This window comes from Callithrix jacchus, chromosome 12, assembly GCF_049354715.1.
Source record: "Callithrix jacchus isolate 240 chromosome 12, calJac240_pri, whole genome shotgun sequence".
Lineage (NCBI taxonomy): Eukaryota > Metazoa > Chordata > Mammalia > Primates > Cebidae > Callithrix > Callithrix jacchus.
This window is the reverse complement of record NC_133513.1, coordinates 8,097,486-8,124,344: the sequence shown is the minus strand read 5'-3', so window position 1 is coordinate 8,124,344 and position 26,859 is coordinate 8,097,486. Positions and strand designations below refer to the sequence as shown.

Sequence of the window (26,859 nt, the reverse complement as noted above, 5' to 3'; positions counted from 1 at the left end):
GTTTCTTCATAGCAATACAAGAATGGGGGAATTGTTCTATTTGGTCATGTTCTAATTCTACAGGCATAGCTCATGGTCGCTTTATGAGTGTATTCACTTGTGAAAACTCATTGAGCAATGAATTTACAATTCATGCACTTGATGTATATTAGACTTCAATAAAATACAGTACATCTGAGGAAAAAAAAAAACAGAAACTCTATGGCTGGAGAAAGCACAGGCAAAAAATAAGGAGAAGATGCTGCATGAAATATGAAGAGGAAACTGTTGGGGGCAGCAAGCATGCCAGCTCCTTGGCTGAAACATTTCAGTCAGGAGGACAACATCTACAGCAGGGGACCAGGTGTGAGCTGGAGGAGAAAAGGAGGATGGATATAGAAAAACAACAGGGTAACCCACCCACTCAACTCTTCAATGAAGGGTCAAGGGAACCTCGGCCCCCATACTCAGCACACTCAGAATGGCTACTCTGCCCATGAAGCCAGAAAAACATCCTCACTCAGAGGCAAAATTAGTCTGCTCAACTCAGAGATGAGGCAGAGTTTAGGGGTGCCGTGATCTAAGTATCAACCACATTACTGTCTCTCCGTACTAAGTTCTTCTGAAGCTTTGTGGAGGTCATTGGTTCCATTCATTAAAGCTGTGGGCTTTCACCTGCTTATCCTGTGACAGAACGTTTCTTGGTCCTTTTGTAGGGGAAGGTGTGGTTATGTGTTTAGTTCTGGCTGAGATGAAGCATGCCACTTCCAGCTTGATGGGATTCCCCACCCTCTAGCTTGAGGGAGGTATGCTTGACAAATAAAAATTGTATATATTTAAGATGTATAACATGTTTTGATATATGTACACATTGTGAAATGATTGCCATAATGAAGCGAATTTACATATCAGTCACCTCATACAGCTACCTTTGCTTGCGGTATGAACATGTGAGGACTACTCTTCCTAGCAGATTTCAAGTATACACCACATTATTATTAACTATACTCACTATACTGTATTTTAGGTCTTCGGAACTTGTTCATCTTTTTTTTTTTTCTGAAAAAAAAAGAAAGAGAAAGAAAGAGAAAGAAGGAATGAAGGAGAGGAAGAAAGAGGAAGAGAAAGAGGGAAGAACTTGTTCGTCTTATAATTGAAAGTTTATACTCTGTGGTTTAAGCAGAGTGGCCACCATCTTCTTATTTTTCCCACTTATTTTGCAGCTCCAGGTAACCAGAATTTTACCCTGTGTGTCTACGGGTTTGACATCTTTAGATTCTACATATACGTGATTTATACCCTATTTCTGTCTTTCTGTGTCTGGCTTACTTCACTTTAGCATAACATCCTCCAGATTCATCTATGTTGTCACAAATGGAAAAATTTCTTTTTAAGACTGAATATAACTGCATTGTATATACACAAACACACACATATACACACACACATCTATATATATGTACACACCACATTTTCTTGATCTATTCAGCCATGAATGAACTCTAAAGTCATTGTGTATGTATGTACATATGTGCATATGGTATATAAACATATATATATATATATATATACCAATGTATATATACATATATACATATAACCTAAGGGTCACTGTGTGTACATGTATATACATATATATGGTATATGTGAGATATATAAATATATACATAGATACATATATATGTAGAGATATATGTATCTATATATCTATGTATATATTTATGTAGATATATATGTATGTATCTCACATTTTCTATATCCATTCATCCACCATTGAACTCAGATCATTTCCTATTCTGGCTATTGTGAATAACAGGAATAGCATGCAATAAATGTGGGAGTGCAGTCCTTTCTTCATTTCCTTTGGATGTGTACCCAGAAGTCAAATTATTGGGTCATATGGTAGTTCTAATTTTAATTATTTGAGAAATCTCCACACTGTTTCCCATAATGGCTGTACCAATTTACATTCCCACCAACAAGAGCCTAAGAGTTCTCTTTTCTCCATATAACTGCCAACACGTAAGTTTTGGCCTTTGGACAATCACCATCCTGATAGGTATGAGGTGGTGTCTGATGACAGTTTTGATTTTTACTTCCCTGATCATGCTGAGCACCGTTTCATGTGCCTGTGGTCCATTTGTATGTCTTCCTTGGAAAAATGTCTATTTAAGTCTTATGTTCATTTAAAAAAATCTGGCTGTTACTTTTATATAGTATAGATGTTAATCACTTATCAGATACATGATTTGCAAATACTTTCTCTCATTTCTTAGAATGCCATTCTGTTTTGTTGATGGTTTCCTCTGCTATGCAAAACTTCCTGGTCTCACAAAAAACCACTTGTTTATTTTTGCTTTTGTTGTTTGTGTTTTTGTGTCATGTCCAAAAAATTGCTAAGACCAATGTCAAGGCACTTTCTTCTGTGATTTTTTGGGGGAGTTTTCTGGCTTTAGGTCTTAAGTCATTAATCCATTTTGACTTGATATCTGTGTACGGCATAAGGGTCAAATTTCATTCTGTATCTGGACATCCAGTTGTCCCATTAACATTTCTTGAAGAAAGCATCCTTTCCTCACTCTATGTTTTTGTTACCCTTATTGAAGGTCAGTTGATTGTAATGTATGAATTTATTTCTGAGTTCTCTATTTAGCTCCATTGGTCTATGTGTCTGTTTTTATGCCAGTTCCATTCTTTCCCCACTCTATGTTTTTGTTACCCTTATTGAAGGTCAGTTGATTGTAATGTATGAATTTATTTCTGAGCTCTCTATTTAGCTCCATTGGTCTATGTGTCTGTTTTTATGCCAGTACCATAGTGTTTTAATTACTATAGCTTTGTAATATAATTTCAAATCAGGAAGTGTGAAACCTTCAGCTTCATTGTTCCCTCAGAATATTCTGGCTCAAAATTCAAGGTCTTTTGTGGTTCCATGCAAATTTTTGGATTTTTTTTCTTTTGGTTTATGTGTACAAGCTGATGGTTTAAAGCTAGTATATAATACTCAAGAACTTTCTTTATCTTTCTGATCTAGAGAAAGCCAATGCTGGGAATGATAACTGTTCTGTCATCTTGGATCAGCTCCACAACCCACCTGCAATGATAATGCAATGGAGCAAGAACCAAACTTTTGCTACTTTAAGCTATTCAGGTTTGGGGTTTGATACAGCAGCATTACCTAACCTATAATGACAGACCCATGATCTAAAATGCACTTAGATCAACATGCAGATTCTCGAGTCTTTTTAAAGTTGTGGTTTATCTTATAAACACAAAAATATATTTTCAAATATTTAACTCACATATAATTAGGGATACATAATACAAGAGTAATTAAAAAGCCATTCTATCTTATTAACACTTTCTGAACTCAAGACCAGAGTGGAGGTAGTTACTTCCCAAGGATTAGAAGACCATATTGAGCTTGAATCCCTGACTGGAGTCCCAAAGATAAGCCCTAGCATATAAAAGGAATTTCATTCTCTCAAGGTAACATACTCACCGTTGTCATTATCAAAACAACCACCACCACCACCAAAACAAAACAAAACAACCCTCACTTCTCAGATCCTAGTTTCTGGATTACTGAGAAGGGAATGACCCAATTCCTAATCCAGAGCCCCAGAAACAGGCTCTGCCTACTATTACCATTTTTACTATAATTACTCTTAATGATAATAATAGTCACTTTCTACTGTCTGTTAGCCACAGTTCTGAGTGCTTTATATACCATCATCAATAACGTCTCCGTGAACGAATGAATGAATATGAATGAGGTAGAATGTGAAAAGGAATTAAAGGAGACATCAGATTTAGACCCAATGATACAAAGGGGTAAAGATATTTTAGCCAGAGAGGACGATGTGAAGTAAAAAAAAAAAAAAAAAAAAAAAGGTAGAGACAGGCATGCCTCATAATGGGAAAGCACGCAGGCATTTTTTGGCAGAAAATGGAATTCAGATGTAATCTTATAAATCAAGAAGGTCCACTGAACGCTTCAAATGCTTCTAGGGAACGGGATGACAAAGCAGAATTCAAAGAAGACTGTCTTGATAGCAGCCCAGGGTCAGAGTGAGAGCAGGAAGAGACTGACTCAGGGAGACAAGCCGGGAAACTTTTAGAATAGCTCAGGCTTAATGAGAGTTGGACCTTGCCAAGGATGTAGTGTAAAGAGTGAACGCCACTACGTTTTGGCCAATGATCTATGAGTGTAAGTATCATGTGGGATCTCCGGAAATTCTTAAAGACAGGAGATATATCCTTTGCTCCTTTATTCATCATACCACCTGGAACATGCCTGTGATCGCTGGATCTCTGGGGGCTATTTTGGACCATGAGGACAAGAGCTATGGATGCACAGGGGATCTGGAAGCAGAGAGACGGGCTCCCAATACCTTCATCCAGCTACCACACTAATCAAAGACTATCAGTTTCTGGATGTTTTTTTACGTCAGAGAAAGATAAATTTTACCTGAATTTACTGATATTTGGAGTTTCTCCTAGAAGCACCTGAATCTAGTCAGACCTGACAAAGGAGGTTAGAGAACAAGGATAGGCCAGACATGGTGGCTCATGCCTGTCATCCCAGCACTATGGGAGGCGGAGGCAGGAGGATTGCTTGAGACCAGAAGTTTGAGACCAGCCTGGGCAACACAGCTAGACCTTATCCTTACCAAGAATTGCCAAAAAAGAAAACTTACCCAGGTATGGTGGCTCATCCCAGTAGTCTCAGGTACTTGGGAGGCTGAGGCAGGAGGATTGTTTGAGCTGTGGAGGTCGAGGCTGCAGTGAGCAATGACTGTACCACTGCACATGACTGCACTCTGTCACCCTGGGTGACAGAACAAGACCCTGTCTCAAAAAAATAAACCAATACTTAAAAAGTAAATTATTGTTTTCTAAAAAGAGGACAAGGGGAGACCTAACAAGCCAAACAAACATAGTGTGAAGTAGGGGGTAAGGATTTCGGTCCCACCACTCGAGTTTAGGTTCTGCCTCTGCTACTGGGTAACTTTGGAAGCCTAAGCAAGTGCCCTGGTTTCAACAAGGGTTAAATATGGAATCATGGTAAACAGTACCTACCTAATGGATTCCTAAGATGATTAAATGCAATAACTCATGTGAAGTGCTCAGCATGCTCTTCGGTACACATTTTATTAAGCAATGCTGAATAGAGTATACCCCACATGAAAAAATGGCTCAAAATTCTTGGAGAGAGGAAATGAGTGAGAAGGGAATGGACACTCTTGCCAGAAGGTCAGGAGAGGTTAGAAAATCTTCCTGGAGACCAGGCACATGGTGGCTCACGCCTGTAATCCCAGCACTTTGGGAGGCCGAGGTGGGCGGATCATGAGGTCAAGAGTTCGAAACCAGCCTGGCCAACGTGGTAAAACCCCGTCTCTGCTACAAATACAAGAATTACCCAGGTGTGCGGGCAGATGCCTGTAATCCCAGCTACTTGGGAGGCTGAGGCAAGAGAATCATTTGAACCTGGGAGGTAGAGGTTGCAGTGAACCAAGATCGTGTCATTGGACTCCAGCCTGGGTAACAAGAGCAAGACTCTGTCTCAAAAAAAAGGAAAGAAAAGAAAAGAAAAAAAAAAAGCTTCCTGGAAAACCCATTTCTCAAACTTTCTTCCTCCTTTCCAGGATCACCAATGTCACCCTCATGCCACGAAAAATGAAAAGCCCAGAGAAGGTGGCTTTTCCCCCCATCTCAGCCCTGCTGTCTTCTGGCCATCGTGGGGATGGAGTCTTTGACAGTTGCAGTCCCACCTTCTGTTTAATGGGCTTACGGTCAACACCCTGTCAACAGTCTATCAACACCATTGATCTTCATGTTCCAGGAAATGCCGTGCTGTTGGGAAGAAGAGGCGCTTGGCTTCAGTTCTGCATAAAAAGGGCTGATTAAATCAAAGGGATGTTGGGCTTTTCACTGTGTCGGGGTTGATCAACACTGACAGAATGATGGAGGAGGTGGGGCTGGGGCTCTGTGAAGTTGAAAACTCTTTCAGGGAAACCAGGCCACTTCTTAACTCCCCAAACGCTTCATGAGGAGCTAGAAGTTTCCAAGATATGACTGCTCTGTGAAAGGCATGAATCTGATTAACACTAAAAAAGGCAAGAAAAAAGGAGGTGGAAATGCGCATGGTTTCATGGCAAGTAGAATGTATTTATAGCTACACTGGGGGAACGTGATCGGAGATGACATTGTCATAGCGCCATATTTGCTGTTTTCACGTAACAGTTTGGGGGAACGGAAAAGAAACAATGGAATTTGGGAGAGGCATGGGGCTGGTGGTAACATGAAATCTAATAGGCTTGAGTCGCCTTCTTTCACTTGGTATCGGTGAAAGTGTGAATAAAACGTAATTTCTTTCAGCCTCAGTTTGTTTACTGCAAAATGAGTTTGGTAAGAATTAAGTGAAATGATACAGACAAAAGGGCTTAGTAAATCCTGAGTTCCTCTTATTCTTTTTTTTTTTTTTTTTTCCTTGAGACAGAGTCTTGCTCTGTTGCTCAGGCTGGAGTACTGTGGCAGGATTTCAGCTCAGTGCGGCCTCTGTCTCCTGGGTAATCCTCCTGCCTCAGCCACCCAAGCAGCTGGGATTATAGCTGTGTGCCACCATGCCCAGCTAATTTTTGTATTTTTAGTAGAGATGGGGTTTCGTCATCTTGGCCAGGCTGGTCTCAGGCTGACCTCAGGTGATCTCAGCGGCCAGGCTGACCTCAGGTGATCCGCCTACTTCGGCCTCCCAAAGTGCTGGGATTACAGGTGTGTGAGCCACCACATCCGGCCTAGAATTCCTCTTATTCTAAAACACTTGCTGATAGATGGATGGGGATAGAAAGGGGCAGGGAGAGAAAGCCACCAACGATTTCTTTAGGATCTGCAGAGGATCGTTCTGTTTTCTGGTGGAAAGTGCCATTCCTTACGCATCCTTAAAGCTGAATCCAGACTCAATTGTATTTTTGCTTTGGGCTTACCATATGATTTTTTTTCCCTTCATTAGAAGCTTAAATTAAGAAACTCTGTTTTGGACTTTTATACAGATTTCCTTTTTTTTATTCCTTGCACCCAAACTGAGGAATATTACTCTTGGAAAACAACCCTGCCATTGTATGTGTTCCCGAACAAGGATGGATACTAGGCCAATGGAATGACATGTGCGGAATCTGCATTCAGCCAACTTAAAATTTTAGTAACATTTGACCTTTGGAGCCTGGGAAATCTCTCCAGAAAGACAACTGAGAGGTTCAGGCTGATAAAGCAACTTAGGAATTGGAAAGTGGGCTGGGAGCATCCACATTCTGTGGGTTCTCAAGGCAAGAGAGGTGCCTTTGCAAGAGTTCCATCCATGAATGGTCAAACTCGAGTGAGAAACATAGAGCCACTGTCTGGTGCTCAGCCAGTGTCACTGCTCACTGCAACAGGATGGGCAGTCTGTCCTTGACCTCCTTGCACTTCAGTTAAACCCACAGGTAGCTCATAGCAATACTTCCTGCGTGCCAGGCACTGTTGCAAGGTTTGTTTGCCTGCGTGGCGGGCTGAATAATGCCCTCCCTTCCTCCAAAGACGTTCACATCCTAATACCTGGAACCTGTGAATACGTCATTTTACATGGCAAAAGGGACTTTGCAGGTATGATTAAGGTTCTTGAGATGGGGAGTTTATCCTGGACTGTCAGGGTAGGCCCAGAGATGCAATCTCAAGGGTCCCCAGAGGAGGGAGCCAGGAGGACCAAGGTTAGAGATATGCAGAGACAACAGAATCAGAGATTAGTGTGATGTGGCTAGCAGCCAGGGAATGTGCGTGGCTGCCAGAAGCTACGCAACGCAAGGAATAGATTCTCTCCTGCAGCTGCCAGTAGGAACTTTGATTTTAACCCCATAGATCTGAATTTAAACTTTGGAGCTCCAGATCTCTAAGAGAAGAAGTGTATGCTGTTTTATTTTTTTAAATTGTATTTTAGTTTCTGGGGTACATGCGCAGATCATGCAAAATTGTTGCATAGGTGCATACATGGCAATGTGGTTTGCTGTCACCTATAACTGGCATTGCTCACCATGTTATCTCTCCCCAACCTCCCCATCCCCCACTGTCCCTCCCCAGAACCTCCACAACAGACCCCAGTGTGTGATGCTCCCCTCCCTGTGTCCATGTGTTCTCATTGTTCAACACCCACCTATGAGTGAGAACATGTGGTGTTTGATTTTCTGTTCTCGTGTCAGTTTGCTGAGAATGACGATTTCCAGATTCATCCATGTGCCTGCAAAGGACCCTGTTTTAAGGTACCAATTCTATGGTAATGTGTTACAGCAGAAAAGCAAAGTAATGCATCTGTATTACCTCATTTAAATCCTCACCTGCTCTTATCACCCACCCTTTTCCAGATGGGGTAAGTAAGACATACTGAGGCTAAGTAATTTAATTAATATCTTGAACCTAATAATGCCTAATCATTGGCAGGGATGCACTGTGGTGGTGGTCTGCCATCAGAGTATGCACTCATAACCACTGTATGACAGGAAGGCTTTGAGGGAGCAGGCAGGAGCTCAGACAACAATACAAGGAGGCTTCTCTCCACCTTTTTCTTTTTCCTTTTTTTTTTGAGACGGAGTTTTGCTCTTGTTTCCCAGGCTGGAGTACAATGGCGTAATCTCGGCTCACCGCAACCTCTGCCTCCTGGATTCAAGCAATTCTCCTGCCTCAGCCTCCCGAGTAGCTGGGACTACAGGCATGCGCCACCATGCCCAGCTAATTTTTGTATTTTTAGTAGAGACGGTATTTCACCATGTCGATCAGGATGGTCTCAATCTCTTGACCTCGTGATCCACCCGCCTGGGCTTCCCAAAGTGCTGGGATTACAGACCTGAGCCACCACGCCTGGCCACTCTCCACCTCTTTAGCAAAACAGCCACTTTCTAAAGACTGCTCCACAAGTGTGATATAATTAGCAAATAATGCTAATTTCAAGCAAGTCTCATGTACTCATTAAAGCAGGGCCACAAGAAAGCTGTGTTTTAGTAAAAACATTTGCCGCTCCCCTTTGATGAGCATTGAAGGTGCTAAGCCCTGTACACAAAAAGGTATCTCCCTAATCATTCCCAAACACCACAAAGTTGGTGCCATCCATATTCCCAGTACACAGATGAAGAATTTGAAGCGCAGTAGATTTTTTGGTCTAAATTTGTCCATCAAATCTAAGATCAGCCAGGCGTGGTGGCTCACACCTATAATCCCAGCACTTTGGGAGGATGAGGCAGGCGGATCACCTGAGGTTGAGAGTTCGAAACCAGCCTGGCCAACATGGAGAAACCCCGTCTCTACTAAAAAACAAAAATTACAAAATCAGCAGGGCATGGTGGTGCATGCCTGTAATCCCAGCTACTCAGGAGGCTGAGGCAGAAGAATCGCTTGAACCTGGGAGGTGGAGGTTGCGGTGAGCCAAGATTGCACCATTGCACTCCAGCCTGGGCAACAAGAGTGAAACTCTATCTCAAAAAAAAAAAAAAAAAAAAAAATCTGAAGTTAACGCAACTCAATATAGGGACATAGAGAGTAGAGGGTACTCACCATAAGCTGGGAAGAGTAATGGGGGGGATGGTGGGGGGATAGTGGGGGGAAGATGGGATGGTTAATGGGTACAAAAACAGAAAGCATAAGACCTTCTACTTAATAGTACAATAGAGTGACCAAAGTTAATAAGAAATTAATTGTACATTTTAAAATGACGAAAAAAGTGTAACTGGATTGTTTATAACAAGAAGGATAAATGCTTAAAGGAATGGAGACCCCCCCATACTCCAAGATGTCACTGTCATGTATTGCATGCCTGTATCAAAACATCTCATGTCTCCCAAATACATACACCTACTGAATACTCACAAAAATAAAAAACTTACAAATTTTAAAACAAAACACAAAATAAAGCTGCCCACCTATATGCAAGCGATTCAAGATGACTTGCAGAGAGACTCCTGCTTCCACACGTGAAGGATCAGCTGCTCCAGATATTGCCCTCCTGTCATAATTAGAAATTGTGGCCAGGCTTGGTGGCTCATGCCTGCCATCCCCGAACTTTGAGAGGCCGAGGCAGGTAGATCACTTGAAGACAGGAGTTCAAGACCAGCCTGGCCAACGTGGTGAAACCCCATGTCTACTAAAAATAAAAAAAATTAGCTGGGTGTGGTGGTGCATGCCTGTAATCCCAGCCACTAGGGAGGCTGAGGCAGGAGAATTGCTTGAAATGAGGAGACAGAGGTTGCAGTGAGCTGAGATCACGCCACTGCACTTCAGGCTGGCTAACAGGGTAAGACTCCATCTCAAAAAGAAAAAGAAAATAAATGGTTTCTCTTAGTGTGATCCTAGTGTATCAATCACCTAAGAACTTGTTCAGGTAGACATTTGGTCCAACAGTGTGCAGATAAACATTTATTAAGTGGCTCTTGTGGAAAACAATTTTTAAAGCCCTGACTTAAAGTAATTCACCAATTCCTATGGTGTAAATATTTCCACTCTGTTGATTTCAAGCTACCAAGTTTCAGCCGACTGTAAACTCACTTTACAAAAATGGCAACCTGGGCGAAGTGGCTCAGGTGTGTAATCCTGGTATTTCGTGAGGGCAAGGTAGGTGGACCGCTGGAGCCCAGGAGACACAGCAGCGTGGCCAACAGGGCAAAACCCCATCTCTACAAAAAATACAAAAATGAGCCAGGTGTGGTGGTGCACGCCTATAATCCCAGATGCACAGGAAGCTGAGGTGGGAGGATCACCTGAGCCCCGAGAGGTCTAGGCTGCAGTGAGCCATGATGCTGCATTGTGTGATGATCGTGCCACTGTGCTCCAGCCTGGGTGACAGGATGACACTGTGCCTTAAAAATATATATATTTTTTTTTTGGCTAAAAATTTACCAGTCATCTCTCACCACTTTGCAATCGCAAGCTCCAGTAGCCCACTGCCTGTTTTCTCCCCCACATCTAACTTAATCGAAATCTCAGGGAGAAAACCCAGTGATTTGCATTCTGAACAGGAGGCCTGGGGCACTCACACACATTTGATTATATGTAACTCGCGCTTTCCCATACTTAGAGTTGCCACACTCCTACTTAAATTTAAATTCCAGAGAGACCGTGGATAACTTTTTAAATACGAATTTGTTAAATCTGTGACATATTTACACTAAAAATTTATTCATTGTTTATGTGGAATTCAAATTTAACTGGGCATAATATATATTTTTTGTCTGTTCATTTTGAAACAGTCTCACACTGTCGCCCAGGCTGGAGTGCAGTGGCACAATCTCAGCTCACTGCAACCTCTGCCTCCTGGGTTCAAACAGTTCCCCCTCCTCAGCCTCTTGAGTAGCTGGGGTTACAGGTGTGTGCCGCCATACCCAGCTAATTTTGGCATTTTTTTGTAGAGACAGGGTTTCACCATGTTGGCCAGGCTGTTCTCAAAGGCCTGCTCTTGTGATCGTGGCCTCAAGTGATCTTCCCGCCCCAGCCTCCCAAAGTGCTGGGATTATAGGCATGACCCACCCTGCATGGCCAATATGTTTTTATCTGTTAGAATGGCAACCCTGCATCTATCCCCACAAACATTTGGTGTTACCAGACTTTTCAGTGTCTCCTATTTGAGCACGGGTGTCATCACCTTGCTGGACTCACCTGCACTCCCCTGATCACTACTTCAACGTGTCATAAACATTGGTTTTCTGAGAGTGACTTCGGTCATTTCTCTACGGGTCACTGCCTCTTTCTTATTGATTGATACTCATATTTCCATTTTGTATATTGGAAATATCTATCAACTTTATTTATATCTTTTATCCAGAAGAATTTTTCATCTCAATGTGGTGAGGTCCGTCGGGTTTTCTCTTTATGATGATAACAGGGCTCATCTCAAAAAGCCGAAGGCTGCCACCAAAGAGGTGACTTACGAATTTATTTCTACAATATTTACCACATTGGAGGTGCTCAACAAACCTTTGCTATTGTTACTTCTATGATTATTATTATTTGCAGAAGGTTACTGCTTATTTCTTCCCTGGCTTCCAGAAGAGAAATGTCGAAAAGGGTACAGTTAGCTCTCAGGTACTGAGGAAAGACTTCCTCTTTCTTTTCTTTTTTTGAGACAGAGTTTTGCTCTTGTCTCAAATGGAATGCAATGGTGCAATCTCGGCTCACTACGGCCTCAGCTTCCTGGGTTCAAGTGATTCTCATGCCTCGGCCTCCTGAGTAGCTGGGACTACAGGTGTGCCTGGATAATTCTTTTGCGGGGGGTGGACTTTTAGTAGAGATGGAGTTTCACCATGTTGCCCAAGCTGATCACTCCTAACCTCAAGTGATCTGCCCGCCTCGCCCTCCCAAAGTGCTGGGATTACAGGCATGGGCCACTGCACCGGGCTGGAAAGCCTGACTTTCTTAGGTTTCTGCCTCATCAAGTAATTGCTCCACCTTCAAGAGGAACCCAGAAACTGAATGGTGCCATTCACGTAGAAACAGCGAGACTCTTGCCTGAATTTCCAAGTTACTCAGTCCACCTGTCCACCCTGGGAATGCTCTCTTCCTCCACAACATCCTAGAAACGTCGGCTAAGAGGGAAAGTGGCTGCAGCAAGGGGAGGGAGGACGCATTTTAAATGTGGTCACTGCGATTTGCCCGAGTTCCGGGTGGCGAAGATGAAATAACAGCTCGCAGCGAACATGATCAGAGGCTTGCTGAGAGTTAAGGAGTGATTACAGACTGCTCTGCTAACTTGCGAGTCCTCATTAGTTTCCAGAACTGAAAAACTCTGCTTAGCACCACAAAACAATGCCCTTTCTGGCCTTCCCCCTTTGAAGGTCATAAACCACTTTAATTAAGAACACTTTTAATAATGGAAGACTCGGGATGCCATGCAAGGGCACTGTGAGCATCTCTGAAATGAGGATGAAAAATCTCCCTGTTCTGTATCTTCACCGAGATCATTTTCTGCTGGGTTTAATGCTTTGTTCTCAGCAGTGCCCAGTGGAGGTGGTGAAAGAAGAGACCTGGCACCACCTGCTCCACTGTTATTGTTCCCAACCCCCATCTGGCCTGAGTCAGACAGGAGGATGCTCACCTGAGGGGCTGTCCATCTCTCCAGAGGTGGGTGGATGGCAGTCCATCACAAGCCTAGGAAGCCCCTCCCTCCCAGAGACCATGGGCAGCCTGAATGCAGGATAAATCATTTCTGAAACTGAGATGTTTAACGAAAACTGAGGTAGACACAAGGGAAGAGGTTCTCAACCTCAGTACCACTGACATCGGGACAGGGTCATTCTTGATGTCAGGGGCCTGTCCTGTACACAGTAGCATAGTGTGCAGTGCTCCAGCCTCTACCCACTAGATGCTGATAGCACTCGCCACCCAGTGGTGACGAGCAAGGCTGTCTCCAGACACTTCCAAATGTCCCCTGGGGACATGGGTACTGGGGTTGGCAACAGAAATGCAGTTGACCCAGGTGAATTTGAGTTTCAGATAAAGAGCCAATAATTCTTAATAAATATGCAGCCATCCCACTACTGGGTGTCTAGAAGTCATTATACAGAAAAGATTCTTGCACACCCATGTTTACAGTAGCACAGTTCACAATTGCAAAAATGTGAAACCAACTTAAATGCCCATCAGGCAACCAGTGGATGAAGAAACTGTGTTATATATATATATATATATATATATGGAAGAAAATACATGTATATATATTTTTTGAGACAGAGTCTTGCTCTGTTGCCCAGGCTGGAGTACAGAGGCGCCATCTCAGCTCCATGCAACCTCTGCCTCCCAGGTTCAAGTGATTCTTCTGCCTTAGCCTCTCAAATAGCTGGGATTACAGGTACACACCATCACACCAAGCACATTTTTAAAATTTTTAGTAGAGATGAGGTTTTACCATGTTGGCCAGGCTGGTCTCAAACTCCTGAACTCAAGTGATCTGCCCGCCTCACTCTCACAAAGTGCTGAGATTACAGGCGTGAGCGACCACACCAGCAGGTTTATAATCTGTTTTTTAATAAAAAGTTCTGAATAGCTTCCTCTACTCATTCAGACTGTGTAGGTTTCTGTGAGTCCCCCAAATCTCCACCTCTGATAGAGTTTGAAAACCTCCAAAGTGGAACTGCCAATGTGACGACTGACTAAAGTAAGGTTTATAAGTGGGTGCTAAAAAGTGCAGGTGAAAGATAGGAAATGGGATCTTCATACCATCTCAACATCACCCCATGGTCAGGCTGGCTTCCTGGGTGTTCAGTCTATGCAATCACCCCAGGTGATTCTGACGTAGCTGGTAGTCTACACCTTGAGAGACAGGTATAAAAAGTGAATTACACTTGGGGTGAGAAGTCCTGAGCTGAACACCCAGTGTTAACACCACTGTGCAACTTTGGGTGGGTCTCTTATACTCTCTGGCCTGAGTTGGATGCCGTCCTGCATAAACCCATCTCCCTGCCACTCCCTCTCTCCTGGCGCCTGGACTACTGCACAATTGCTATTCACCACACTGAGTTTCTCTTGAACTCAGGAAACTACTCTCCAGGGGGGAAAAAAAAAATCTTACTCCTGGCTTCCAGCCCTGAGATGAGTATTCAGTAGGTGCTTAATACATGTCTCATGGGCGGAGCATGATGGCTCACACCTGTAATCTCAGCACTTTGGGAGGCTGAGGCGAGTGGATCACCTGATGTCAGGAGTTGAGACTGGCCTGGCCAACATGGTGAAACCTTGTCTCTACTAAAAATACAAAACTTACCCAGGCGTGGTGGTGGGTGCCTATAGTCTCAGCTACATCAGAAGCTGAGGCAGGAGAACTGCTTGAACCTGGGAGGGGTGGAGGTTGCAGTGAGCCAAGATCATGCCACTGAACATTCCAGCCTGGGTGACAGAACGAGACTCTGCCTCAAAAAGTAAATAAATAGATAAATACACAAACGTTTGCTGGACTAGGTAGAGACATAGGCGTAAGATGAGCTTAGCCCAGTAAGTGCAAAATAGTCACTGAAAGGTTCCCACTCACTGGTTAAACCTCAGACAATTTGAGCATCAGAAAGAAAAAGAATAGCAATGATTATAACACATTAAATATTTTAAGAAGGATCTATGAGCCTGTAGTGATAAGAACGGGGAGTGGAGAGAGAGGGCTCCTCTTTACATAAGAATACCAGCTCATAAAAATAGAAAGAATGATAAGAGTCTGAAAACCTCCAATGTGCAACTGCCAATGTGAGAATTAACTCCAGTAAGGATCCTAAGTGGGTGCTAAAAACCGCGGGTGAAAGATTGATAGGAAATGGGATCTTCACACCATCTCAACATCACCCCACGGCCGGGCTGGCTTCCTGGGTGTTCAGTCTACACAGTGGCACAGAAACCCAAGGCAGAAAAGCTGTACGCTCAGCTGATGCTCTGCTATCTGTCTTCAAATTCCCAGCCAGTTTTTAACAAGAGGACTCACACTTATTTTTCCCTGGGTTTTGCAAATGTTGAAGTCATTCTTATCAATTACAGGAGGAAATGTCCCTACAATGCAGACGCCTGGAGGATATGCCTTAAATAAGTGATTACCTCTATCACTAATTGATTAGAGAGACTAAATGTATCACTCGGTGCCCACTGGTGTGATGTGCTGAGTGACAGCCATATCACCTATGCAACATTCTTGTCAAAACTTATGTACCTGAATTTCGTCTGGGGAGCCAATCAGAGAGACCCAGATTATGAGACATTCAATGGCGGAGGCTCTCTGGCTTGGGTTTGTCTCTGAATCCCCTGCAGGGCTTGTTAAAATGGGTTTCTGGGCCCCACTTCCAGAGTTTCTAATTCAGCAGGTCTGGGGTAACGCCCGAGAATATCACCGGTGATTAATTAAGAAGCTCCCAGTTGATGCCGCTGCTGGTTGAGGGAACATATTCTGAGAACTACTGTTACACAAAACAAATGGCGTGACTCTTCAAAAATGTCCACATTGTAAAAAACCAACAACAAAAGAGTGGGTGACACATGCTGGAACCCAGAAGACTCAAAAGACATCGCAACCAAGTGCAATATATTATCTCTAACTGAATCCTGCATTTAAAAAATAAAGATAGCTAGAAAGGACATGACCAGGACAGCCGGGAAGGATTTGGACACAGGCTGGATAGCACATAATATCCTTGTATCAGTGTTATGATACGCTCGTTATATGGGAGAAGGCCCTTGCTCTTAGGAGATAGAGTCAAGCAGTTAGGAAGGACATGTATTCATGATGTCTGTAATTACCTTCGAAGAGGACATCCCCCCAAAATAGTTTGTGTACATGATGCACATAGACACACAAACACATAGAAAGAGATTGGGACAGCAAGAGAGAAGGTGTCAAACAGGTAAAATAATAAGAAACCTCTTAAACACCTGTTGTGTGCAATGTACCTAGGTGTTGGGTAAATGAATAAAATGGCATTGCCCCTGCCCTTGTGATAGGACCTACTGGTGTGTATTAGTCTCCAAGGAAGAAACTAACACAATCTAAGCCGCTTGAAACAACAGAAGATTATTCTCTCACCACCCTGGAGACCGGAAGTCTGAAATCAAGGCATTGGTAGAGTTGGTTCCATCCTAAGGCTCTGAGGGACTATGAGGCCTCTCTCCTGGTTTTGTTTTTGTTTTTTTTTTTTTGGTCACTGCTGGAAATCTGTGGCCTTCCCTGACTCCCAGCTGTGTCACTGAAAGTCAGGCCTCTGCCATCACATAGCCTTCTCTGTAGGTCTCCAAATTCCCCTCTTTTTTTAAGGATACCTGTCAATGCATTGGCCACTCCAACCCCTCAATCCATCATGACCTCATCTTAACGAATCGTATCTTCAAAGGCCTTACTTCCAAATACGGTCACATTCTGAAGTTCCAGGTAGACATGAATTCTGGGCAGGTGCTGTTCAACCCAATCAACGCCCCTGCTGCTGGATCAAAGCCATGGGGAAGAAGGTTGGGCCATGGGTCTCCCACAAAAGCCCTGGTCCTCTTCTCTCCTTGAACTGAATGACAAATCTGCAGCATTAAAGCCTTCCATAGAACTAACACCCACCAGCCCAGCATGGTCAGCTCAATTTATCATGTGACATGTCTCTTTCCTCTCCTCTATAGCAAACAGAGCTGCTATATATAGCACTAGCAAAAGAGGCACCCCTGCCCTGTACCCACCGCACTTCCTTTCTTGCAAACACAGCCTCACCATGCCCACCACCCTTGTGCACCTGTCTCTCCTGAGCAGCACTGGTTCCGCTGAAGAGTTCCCTGCCATGAAAATGTATGAACATATGTCCTCAGCATCATGGTCAAAAGGGAATTCAATCAAGAATCTGGTGATGCATTCACAAATTAATATTCTGTACCATAATGAGCAGAGCCATTCAACTAATAATCACATCAACTCCCATTACGGGTGGCCCGGTAATTACAACAGGTACTTCTAGCAAACTTAAAAAACAACTTGGGTTGTTATTCTCATCATGAAGAATGCCATGGGCAACTGCATCTTTGCACTGTCAGGTGGAGACACCCCCACTTAGGAATGTTCCTGGACAGAGTAAAAAGGTACAGAGATCCCTAGCCCCACTCTCTCAAAAGGGCAGATTTGCAATGGAGAAGGAAGATGGTGAGGGACACAATGAAAATACCTAAAATCGAAGGGTCCAGGCACAGTGGCTCATGCATGTCTCCTAGCACTTTGGGAGGCTGAGATGGGAGAACTGCTTGGGGCTCGGAGTTTGAGACCAGCCTGGGCGACATACGGAGACCCCTGTCTCTTAAAAAATTAAAAATTCGGGCCGGGCGCGGTGGCTCAAGCCTGTAATCCCAGCACTTTGGGAGGCCGAGGTGGGTGGATCACGAGGTCAAGAAATCCAGACCATCCTGGTCAACATGGTGAAACCCCGTCTCTACTAGAAATACAAAAAATTAGCTGGGCATGGTGGCACGTGCCTGTAATCCCAGCTACTCAGGAGGCTGAGGCAGGAGAATTGCCTAAACCCAGGAGGCGGAGGTTGCGGTGAGCCGAGATCCTGCCATTGCACTCCAGCCTGGGTAACAAGAGCAAAACTCCGTCTCAGAAAAAATAAAATAAAATAAAAAATAAAAATTGGCTGAGGTAGAAAGATGGCTTGAGCCCAAGAATTTGAGGCTGTAGTGAGCCATGATCATACCACTGCCCTCCAGCCTGGGTGAGAGCAAGACCCTGTCTGGAAACAAAAGAAAAGCAAAACCTGTAACTGCAACGTAGAGGCACATGCTTGTAAAAGGAGGTATCCACTTGACGGCGATCTGAGCTCAGCTGGGCCACCTTCTCCTAGCCTTCCGTGCTCTCCAGGCTTCGTAGCCTTTCTTCTGGTTTGTTTTAGAGACAGTCTCGCTCTGTCAGCCAGGCTGGAGAGCAGCGGCAGAATCATGGCTCACTGCAACCTCAACCTCCTGGTTCAAGTGACTTTCCTACCTCAGCCTCCCTAGTACCTGGGACCATACGGTACGCACAACCACGTTGGCTAATTTTATTATTTTACTTTTTATATAACGGGGCCTCACTATATTGCTAAAGCTGGTCTCAAACTCCTGGCCTCAAGCAATCCTCCCACTTCGGCTTCCCTAACTGCTCAGATTACAGGTGTGAGCCGCTGGTCCAGCCTTTCTTCTAACAGAGCAAATGGTTTCTCTACTCATGCAGCATACCTCTACACTCAAATGTGTTGCATTTTATTTCACACCAAGCAATGCTCCAGTTATCTGCCATCACCAAAGGGGTGTCCTACGGTTCAGTTCTGACACCATCCGCCTGGAGTTAGAATCAGATCCCACAGGTTGTGGACTAAGCCCCACAAGGCTGGTCCCACTTCAGAGCAAGCCTGGACCTCCCTTCTGACCACGTGGTTATAAATCAGAGATTTTCACCACCCCGTTCCGTGGCAATAGTCTCCTCGAATGGCTTGCAGAACTCGGGAAATTATTTACTACTACTGGTAATACAGTGAAGGATATAACACAGGGCCAGCCAGTTGGAAAAAAATGCATAGGGCGAGATACGGCGAAGGGCGTCGAACTTCCATGCCCTCCTCAGGCACCCCGCCACGAGGCATTCCCATTCCATGAGAGCAGAGATCTTGGCTGAGCTGCTCAAGGTTCCATCCCAAGGTCCAGTAGTACATCTGGCACTTAGTTGGTGTTTGATAAACGTCCATGAGCAAATAAAAAGAAAAGGAATGGAGAAGTAAATTAATAAAGACACACTCACATCCTTCATGTCTGAGCCTCAAATCATCCTATGAGGGAGGTCCTATGATTGTGTCCCTTTTACAGATGAGAAAACTGACACTTAGAGACACTTAAAGACACGAAGGCATCTGATGTAGCAGAGCCGGGCCCCCACCTCAACCCGTCAGTGCACTTTCCATTGCATCATGCCATGTTAGGACAGGAGGGTTTGTCCATTAACAAAATCTTTTTTAAAAAAGAGAGAGGAGTAGCCGGTAAGTCAGCCCAATAACTAAAACTCAGTCTCACCCTCACCTTACTGGCAAACAAAGCAGACTTCTTTTCTCTTTTTAAACCCAATGTGGATGCCGGTGGGGATGTCCCATTCCATGGTACTAGACTCAGAAACGCTTGAAGGGAGGATTTGAAGCATCCCAATCGCTCTCTTCCCTATGGCATGGGGTGGTTCAGCATCAGATGCCCCATGGGAGGGGCTTTGGAGTACTGATGGATGGAGTAGCCTTCTCACACAGTAGTAAGGGAGGATGCCCAGATGATCTGAGCAGGATATGAATCCTAGAACCTCACTGGGTAGCCACCAACATCCAGCAAGATGTGGCAAAGTCAGGGGTGGTGATGGAAAGCAGATGTTTCCAGATTCTGAGGAAGGGCTGTGCTGTGCAGAGGGGCAGGGGTGCTAAAGCCAGTCACATCTGTGTGCCGATCTTGGCTCTGGCCCTGGCTTTGTGAACCAAGGAGTTAGGATGTGTGTTTGGGTGTTGAGTCCAGGGACTGCGCCCCTCACGGTGGGAGAATCTCTGATGAAGGAATAGAAACAAAGGCTTGAGAACAGTGCTCATGTCCCCCATGCTGGCTTTGTGGTCAGGGTAGATCCCTTGTTGGGGGGGTGCTTGGCAGCCCACCTAGAGTAGTCAAGCACCTTCCCCAAATGGTGGAGGCTCAGCACCACACAGGCACACTGCATACCCCAAGGATCAACAATGAAGATGCCAATCACAGTGCAAAGGATCAGCTCCCATCCTCATCTTAGTTTCCCGGGCCCTCGGCTTGAAAGAGCCTTTGCAAAACGTATTTAACACAACAGTGAGAAAATTACATCAGTGAAAGAGATCGGATCTAACCAACTTAGCCTTGTCTTTAACCTCCAGACTACCCTTGGTTGTTCCTGGGTGTAGGCCAAGCTAACTTTAGGAGACATTTAGTTTATATTTTAAATCACAGGCTTTCCCAAAACTAAACCGTCTTTGTAAAAGTAATAAAAGCCCACAAGTTTAGGATCATGAAACAGGCCTGAATCCTGCTAAGAGGTAGGCATAATTAAATGATAACCAGCCACTGTTCAGGAGATCGCAAGATTGATAACTTCCCCGGTTGCACCTGTAATAAGATCTGTATTGTAGAACCTAAGATTGGTCTACTGAGATATCTTTTCAGAGTTTTGCATTTCTGACAACCAAATGACTCCATTCAGACCCAGGACTCATGACTCAACTAGTCCTGTGGCCCAAACCCAGAAGCAGACTCAGCGAATGAGGACCATTTTTCACATATTTATGATTACTTTCCCTAACCAATAAGCAGTACCAATTTCCTAGTCCCTTCCAGCCAATATTATTTTATTTCAAAATTGTATTTTGAAAACCCTAGGCTCCAAACTTACAAACTTACTGCCTTGAATAATAATAAAACTCCAGTCTCCCATTTAGCTGCCTCTATATGTATTAAACTTCTTTCTCTATTGCAATTCCCTTGTCTTGACAAATTGGCTGTATCTGGGCAGCAGGCAAGATGAACCCATTGGGTGTTTACAAGCTGGTCTAGGATAACTGAATAAGGCAGTGGACTTGGGGAGGAAGCCTTACTAATGACTGATTTCTGTTAGTCATCCACTCAAGACTTCAGCGTCATACATGATTTAGAAAAATACCACAACAATGGTAGTTTTTGTTCTGTATTAGAGAGCAGAAAATTTATACCAAGTAGATTTCCTTATTTTTCTGGAGCAGACTCAAGCCCAAAAAGGGGATGCACTGCATCATCTATACTAACGCTGTCTCTCTTGTCTGTTTTGCAAAGAGCAAGACATACTTGAGACCCGTGGAGAAGCTATGAGCTCCTGAGAAGGGGTTTTAGTCTTCCTAAACTTCATTTTCAACCTCTGTCAGGAAAACAACAATTGGAACAATTTCTGCCTAGTACAATTAAAATGACTAAGTGGGATGTGCCAGTAGGTCTCCCATGTGGTCCGAGTATTTGGCACATTTTAATTGAGCATATATTATGTGCCAGGTATTTTATAAAAAATAATTATGTGCAAAGTATGCATAACTGCTGCTCTCATGGGACCTTCAGTAAATATTACTTTATTTTCCAAGTCTCTTTGACTTTTCTTTTCCTTGAGAGAAGGTCTTGCTCTCTTGCCCAGGCTGGAGTACAGAGGAGGTGTCATAGCTCACAGCAACCTCAATCTCCTGGGCTAAAGTGATTCTTTCACCTCAGCCCCCCAAGTACCTGGGACCATAGGCATGCTCTACCATGCCCAGGTAATTTAAAAAAAAAAAACTATAAAGATAAGATCTCACTATATTGCCCAGGCCTTGGTCTTGAACTTCTGGCCTCATCAATCCTCCCACCCCAGCCTTCCAAAGCACTGGGATTACAAACATGAGCCGCCATGCCTGCTCCTCCTTTACTTTTTTAAACCACATTATTATACTGGCTTTCTCCACACCACCAAGGAAGTCTTATTTGAACACGTTTTGTTTATTTAAGCTATGAAGCTACTTTATTGAGGACGGCTGTACACCTGGCAACGTACTCCAGGCAAAGTACTCCAGGATTTGCACGCATCATCTCATTTAATTCTCACAACAAGCCACCAGTAGATAAGTGCATTATTCCGTCTACTGTAAAGATGAGAAAATAGACTCAGAAGGCCATTTAATTAAGTGGCAGAACTGAGATTCAAACACAGGCAGTCTGACTCCAAAATCAAGACCCCAGCTCCTTCTTACATGCTGCCCTACAAGGGAATGCAAGGTTGGAGCCTCCGCCCACCCACCTGGATCCCAAGTGGAAATGCTCACAGCTCAGCTGCCAGCCCAAATCCCATATGTGCCAGACTAGCCTGCTGCGGCCTCAGCAAAGAATTTATTTCTCCTCCCCTCCATTTGAATGATTTCATTTTCCCCTCTAATTCCTGGCCTAGAAACTGCTATGCTGAAATGCTGATTTACCACGGGTGCTCCCACTATGGGGCAGGCCCTTTAATTGCTTCCTGATGGAGTCTTTGGGTGCTCTTCTGAGAGCTCCGATTGGAATTTTTAAAGAATTATAATTTCCCAAAACAAGCTGTCATTAAAATTCCACAAACCTCCCTGTGAGAATCTTAATATCCCCATAGATCTGGGCTCAAACTGACATTTTCCCATGGTTTTCCAAGTGGGTGCCCTTCGAAGGGTCCCTCTAACTCTTGGTGCCTAGATTCCCCCTTGCCACCACACAGGGCTGATAGGAAGATCAAATGAGAACATGAACATCAGGGTTTTAGGGCATGCCTAGAAAACAAGCTACTCAATATTAAGCTAAATGAGGCCTTAGGGACCATCTAGTTCAAATACTGAATTTAACTTAGGTGGAAACTGCAACTCAAAAGTAGAAAGAGATTTGCCTAAGGTCACACAACTAGAGATGGTTTCTCAAGGGTTACTCTAGTGTCTCCATTATTCCAATATTTCCTAAGCCTTCCTCCTTTTCCCCCATGGTTCCAGGGGACTATTATCAGTGTGGAATATGGAGTGAACCTGCAGGGCAGAAGATAGAAAAATGAAGAAATTTAAATTTACCTAGCACTCACTATGATTGTATAATCCTTTAAGGAAGATGGTATCTGCCCTATTTTACAAATAAGGATGTGAAGCTCAGAGAATGTAAATAACCTGACCATGATCACACAGCTAGTAGGCTCTAGAGTCAAGATTCTACCCCAAGTCTGCTTGACTGTGAAGCTTACTCATTTTCAGCCCATAACACTGCCAACCTGCAACTGTGCCTCAATAGACCTGGGATCCCGATGGTCATATGCTCAGATTATGGCTGTGGCTCTATGAAGAAGTCTCCTTAAACATTTCAATTCTCTGTGTAAGGCTCTATCAGCTGGTGTGGTGATTTTAAAATATATCCACAGATTTGGTGACACTCCTTTTTTTAAAAGATGGAGCCATCACCTCCCTTGAGCCTAGGTTGGACTTTAGTGACTCTGTAACAAATAGAATATGGAAGAAATGACAGTGGATGACCTCCAAAATTGAGTCATAAAAGGCACTGTGGTTTCTTCTTTACCTCTGTCTTGGATTGGAGGCTCTGAAGGGTGGCCAGCAGCCATATTGTGAGGATGCTCAAGCAGTCCTGTGGAAGGTCCACCATGACAAGAAACGGGACTTCTGCCAACAGCCATGTGTAAGAGTCATCTTATGAGTAGCTCTTCCAGCCCCAGTCAAGTCATCAGATGACTGCAACCTCATGAGAGGCTCTGAGGCAGAACCACCTCACTAAACAGCCCCCAAATTCCTGAATCTCAGAAACTACGATATAATCACTATTTGTTGTATTAATCTCAGTTTGTGATAATTTATTACACAATTACATATACTAATATGCTTAACTTTTTAATATAATAACCATTCCAAAATTTAGTGTCTTAAAACAATAACCACTTATTTTGCTTATGACACTAGTGAATCAACAACTTGGGCTAGGCTCAGCTGGGCAGTTCATCTGTTTTTAGCTGGGATTCCTTCTGCTTTGTGGTGAGCTGCAGGTAACCAAGATGACTGTTTATGGAGGTTGTCTGGGTGTCACCTGGAGCAATGAGAAAGAAGCAACCAGGCTGTTCCTCAGGGTCCAAATGGCAAAGAAAAAATAACCTCAGGCTTAAAATTTCACAGTTACATCTGTTGCATCCTATTAGCCAAAAGAAGTTATAAGGTCAATCAAAATTTTAGGATGTGGGAAACAGATCCCACTCCTTTGTGGGATAGGGAGTAGAGTTTCACTGGTGATAGGAAGAATGGTAAGGAGAATCAGGAATATTTTGCAATTTACCACAAAGACTGAGGTATTTTAGACATGGTAGCTATGCAACATGATCATCACCATCAGCAGCAGCAGCCTAGTAATTTTAATATTCTAAGTTGCTAAGCTAGGCAGATTGAGAATGTGGACTGGAATAGGCCAAAGTTGAAATTCCATCAGCACAGATGAGTAAGAGCCAGTGAGACACTCTGGAGGAGAATTGGATTCAGATTACTAACTGTCCCACTACTCAGGTTACGAAACAGTTACTAGTATCACTTGTTTCCAGAAAGCTGACTATAAACCTGAAAGCTATGTACTTCTCAGGAAGACATCAAGATAGATACCGTCTTCCAGAAGGAATATTCTGCTTCCAGGTTTTCTGGGCAAAGTACAGAAGCAAAGAAAAGCAAAAGAGAAAAGAACATTGAAAAGAATATAGAGGTGTTTTAGTTTTTGGCCTAAATGTTAACAAAAAATAAATACTCATGTGAAATGATCTTGATTGATTAAAAACAGATACCCAAAAATTGACTGTGATTCAAATTAATAGCTATTCCAACTAATAACCAAAATAACTTTATGGATGATATTTCTGTTATAATATATATTTGACATCAGTAAGAATTGAGTCAACTGAAAATCACATTTTGCAATATATATTGTATGTATATATGTATATACAACCATATATATTTATGTATACTATAAATATATATTTGTATATTTTATATAGGTATACATTTTATGTCAAGATTAAATACATATAATTTGTATTTGTACATATTTATAGTTATATGGAAATATGTAACTATATATAACTACACTACTTACATATAAATATGTAACTATGTAAAACTATGTATTATAAAGTTCTATATGTAGCCACATATAAAACTATGTATTAGAGCTATACATAAACATGCAACTGGGTACCATATACTTCTATAGAAATATGTAACTGTATGGGGCTTTTCCTCAACGCTTCCAAACAGAAATAAATGTGTGCCCCTGGAAGTGAACGCTTGATTCACACCTCTGCTCTAGAATGTAATATAATGGCATTTGCTTAATGGCAGGAAGAGTTCCTCCATTCTCTGGGGACAGGAACACTGTCTTCTTACTTCCGTCTTTCCACTGTTTTCCGTGTTTGTTCACAAAGTGCTGTCTCACTCCTGTAAATCCATACACTGCAGGAAAAGCTGCACGATCTCTCATGTTCTTTCCATAAAGAGATGGTTCAATGCGGTCCAGAGAACACAATTCCAAGACATCACAAAAGGCAGGACTGGAACATTTCTGGGCAACATTTGGCCTTATTCATAAATTACCCAGACTAGACTTCAGTCCTTACAATAGGTCTATTATGACGACAAACCAGATTTTATCGCCATTTGACACCGGGGAAAACTGAGGCTCAGGGATACTGAGTAAAAGGCACACTGACACTGATTAAATAGGACCAGAAATATTTAAGTTTGCAGTGGTCTATGGTCCCTTGAGATGAAGGTGAGCCTGGTCAGGACCCCCAGTCCCACAGCCCTCTGTGAGATCTTTGATACCCAGATGGCTAGCTTTCTGGGGATCAACTCTGCTTTTCAGCTCTTGTCTTGGCACACGCTGTCTCCGCTGCAGAAGCCATTGACTCACGTATGGAACTCAGCTGTTTTCTCCATTTCCAACAAAAGCCCCATTTATACCCAGTACAATGATTTAGGTCAGGTAGAAAGTTGGGTGGAAAATGAGCACACGATTACAAGTTGAAAGACACATCCTTGTTCTTAAAATGTTCATCATCCGCCATCAATCTGACCTGCTTCTCCACCTTGCTCTGTGCCTTCCTCTCTCCCTGTCCTGGTCTAGAGCAAAACACATCAGTCTCCTTGACATGGGCACAGGAACTTGGTCATTCCCTCTCATTAGCGTGGCTCACACAGGACTCTTTCCAGTCTCACTGTCCTGCCTTACTATTTTCCCAAACAAAATTCCCTGCTGATGGCCAGAACATCTTACCATCTTATGGCAAGACTATGGGTGGGCCTAAAGGCCATTCTCCTTAGTGAACCAACGCAGGAGCCAAAAACCCAAGGCCACATGTTCTCACTTATAAGCATGAGCTAACTGATGAGAACACATGAACACAAAGAAGGGTGGAAGATGAGAGGAGGGAGAAGAACAGAAAAAATAATCATTGGGTACTGGCCTTAGTACCTGGGTGATGAAATCACCTGTAAAACGAACTGCCATGACAGGAGCTTACCTGTGTTACAAACCTGCACAGGTACCCCAAGCCTAAAATAAAAGTTAAAAAAAAAATACACCTGGTGGCCACCGGCCCTCCCAAACTTCATTATTGAAAACACTGAACTCATTCATCTTCTACCCCAAACTCTAAATAGGATTTCAGGGCTGTGGGCAGAAAGGCCCAGAAAGGGAACAATGAAAGCCGAACTCCCTAGCCATTATGAAAACACAGTAAGGTCTGCTAGACCTAAGGTGATAGCTTGGCCTCCCTAAATGGCAATCTCTGGTTTTGTTTTGTTTTTTTTT

The 26,859-nt window shown here is 43.4% G+C and overlaps 1 protein-coding gene and 1 long non-coding RNA gene across 2 annotated transcripts in view; one reads left to right on the top strand and one right to left on the bottom strand.

Annotated features, from left to right (window-relative positions):
* RBFOX1 (RNA binding fox-1 homolog 1) overlaps positions 1–26,859 on the bottom strand; it is a 2,602,982-nt gene that overhangs the window by 1,837,035 nt on the left and 739,088 nt on the right.
* Positions 1,007–6,416, top strand: LOC118146098 (uncharacterized). Its single transcript, XR_004731548.3, has 3 exons — positions 1,007–1,208; positions 3,014–3,130; positions 5,628–6,416. It is a non-coding gene; the product is annotated as an uncharacterized LOC118146098 (long non-coding RNA).